Raw genomic sequence first — 3,328 nt, forward strand, 5'->3', positions numbered from 1 at the left:
AGTAACCAAAAGAAGCAAATACATGTGGTGGGGGGTATGTCCACTCCTCGGGCCGATTGGTTACTAGGCTTACCGCTTACCATATTTCACGGCATGTGGCTAGTACTTTCAAACGCTTAACCACCGCTACCACACACTACGACCTTATCAAATTCCATACACAGACGGGTATCATCTCAATATGATACCTCACAAAATCCCGTCCGTCATCCTTATAATGATAACAGGAATGTAAACATCACAATTCCTATATCGCGCGAGTGACAGGAAATCACTCGACTTCTATCGGTCCTATAAGCATAGCAGCTAGTCGGACTCAAGTTCTAGTGTACAATACATTGGTTCCTGGAATTATGCAACTAAGGTTTTCAAACAATTTCTAAGAACTTAATGCATAAAGACATATATAAATAGTATAATTCGCAGTGTAGATAAAGTAAGGGTTATGTCCGGGGCTTGCCTTCGCTGGTGGGGCTGGGGTTAGTCAAATTAATATCTTCCGAACCTTGGTTCGGGGCTTCAGAGAATTCCGCGACGAGACTTCCGGGGTCTTCAGTTGATTCTATTCCTTGTTCTAGAACAAGTTCGTAGTCCCCGTCGGCAAGAGCGGTCGAATCTATATGAGATGCAAGGTTGCAAGTTATGGAATGCATAAATTTTTATGGTATTTCACAATAAAGTTGCAATCCAAACAAAAGAACATTACATTAAAACAAATAACCTGACTATCCTGCACTGGGTAGTCATTTATCGAGTATTAACTAAACTAACTAGTCTCGTTAGGCAACAGGGGGGGGGGTTACCCTAAACATTCAATTAACTACAAAAGGTAGCATATCTGGTTACCATAAGCAACACTAACAACACTTAGCAAACTCAATTTATTTTATTAGCTAAACGTTGTAATTAACCTTAGGTTACTATTTAAGTATGGCTAACTTTGGATTAATTAAGCAAATCTTATTTTAGGAAAAATAAATTAATATTTATGAAAATTATCCTAAGTGGGTTTAATTGAAATAATATGTTTAACCTGAATAATTTTTACAGAGCAAGATATTTCAAAACAGGAGCTACAAACTTTACTGAACATAGATTGGTATTAGATCTAATTACTGTAGTTTTATTGGAATTTTATTCTAAAAGAAACTAAGCCACAAAATTAAACAAGATCAAGATTAAAATTTCAAGATGAAATTATATCTGGAGTTTTACACTAAAACTAGGGTTCAAAACTTAAGGACACCATAAACTACTCAAGACTAGCATTCCAGAAAAGTTTCATAAGTTTTCATGCATAATAATTATTATTTATGAATTACCTTTGAAGTTAAGCTTGAAATTTATAACTCAAGTTATATTAGGTTTCTGATTCTCAAATTTTTATGATGGATCATACTTATAAGGATCAAGTTATGGTAGAAATTTCATCCCTAAATATGCACAGATGTTTTTGAAATTAATTTGTGAAGCTTTCATGAACATATAACAAAGGTAACAAAATACTCTATCTAGAGGGCTGATCTATGCCTCAAAAATTTACACAAGCCTACTCAAATCATATGCAACATATGCTCCAAAAATCAACAGCAGCAAGGCTATAGATCATAAGGTTCAATTAAAACATCCCTTTACTTGTATTTAAAATACAGAACAAACTATGCATTTACATAACTTGACTGTGAAATAAAAGTTGTAGAACTCATCATAAGGATTCTAACCCAACAAGTTTGGTATTTTTCTGATTTTTTTATGAATTTCTACACATTTTTAAACTTCACTGATTTGAAAGAGAGGGAGGGACTGAACTTTTGCGTTTAGACCCCTAGACAAACTCAAATCGTTGCACTCCAGTCCTAGCTGCCATGCCCGGCGGGGAGAGCTCGGTTCCGGCCAAAATCCGGCGATCCCCGGGGTCGGCGGCGAGGGGCAAGGGTAGAGGAAGCATTAGGGAGTCGAGGGCTACCTGTAGAGGGTCTCGGGGAGAATGGAGAGGGCCGATGGCGAGCTGCCCACGGGAGCAGTAGCTCCGGCGAGCGGCGGCTCGAATTTCGGCGAGCTCGGGTGGGGAATGGGGATGGTGCGTGGTCTAGAAGCTCTAGGGCGAGGAGGGGACCCGATTCCGAGACTCAACTCAAGGAGAGGAAGGTCGGAAGGGGGAGCTCGACGTGGAGCAGAGGGCGGCGGCAATGGAGGTGGGCAGCGGCCGTCGGTGCACACGCAAATGAGGCTTGGGCTGCTTGGAATGGATCACCAAGAATGGAAGGAGTGAGGAGGGAGGTATCATTACGGCTTGGGGCGGCTACTAAGGCCCGGCGGTGGATGAGCAGGAGGTGGCCGCGACCAGTGACGCTGGCAGTCCGAAACAGGAAGGGAAGTGAGGTGGCGCGCGGGGAAGAAGACAACGGAGAGGAGGTAGAGCGGTGGAAGACCCTCAGGCGACGCGTGGGCTTGTACAGTGGCTGGAGGTGGAGCTTGGGGCGCGGCGCCGGCGATGGGCGGCGGTGGCAGAACGGGAGCAGAGGGGAAGCGAGGCTGATAAAGGAAGAAGAAAGCAGACAGGGGTCAGAAGGACCCATTTGCAAATTGAAAAACTTCCAGGGACTCCTTTGTAAAGAAAAATTTCCCATTGATAGAAAATCCTAGTGAGAAAAATGTCTAAAGAAAAGTTGTAAAGAATTTCAAACCCTACAATAATGCTTTAGGGTTCAAGTTCAAAATCTCAAAGGATACAGTTTTATTTTAAACTTTTGAACACAACTCAAATTATAAACTTTTTGTTATAATTCAAACAAAATGCTTTAATGATTAGGGTCTTTTTGTAAGATTGCCTGCAGTGTAATCATGACTAGCCTTTTTACATTTTAGCCCTTAAGTAAAACTGAGTTTTACTTTTATCTTTCAACCATTTTACATGTAAACCCTTATACCTTTGTGTTAATTACACATGGTCCTTAGTTTCCAACAAAAGTCTATTTTTCTTAGATTTTATTTAACTTTTGCACTTTTCTTCTCTATAATCATTTAGATTTACCACTAAAGAGTACTTTTTCTCAATTACACTCAAGTACTTATATAATTCATAAATTACAAATATACCCCTAGCTCTCTTTACAACTCGTATACACCATATCATGCATACATACAAGACATCCAAACTTAATGTCTAGATTTCTAACTACCTGGATGTTACACTGATCGACTACTTGTATCTTATCGATTCACAAATCTAGTACATGCGCACATATCAGCTAAGCCGATGTGTGCAGTGATCAGCTAGACAACCAATTTAGATGACATATCGGCTGCACCTGTTAAGACACACCAC

Source organism: Panicum hallii, unplaced genomic scaffold, assembly GCF_002211085.1.
Source record: "Panicum hallii strain FIL2 unplaced genomic scaffold, PHallii_v3.1 scaffold_46, whole genome shotgun sequence".
Taxonomy (NCBI): domain Eukaryota; kingdom Viridiplantae; phylum Streptophyta; class Magnoliopsida; order Poales; family Poaceae; genus Panicum; species Panicum hallii.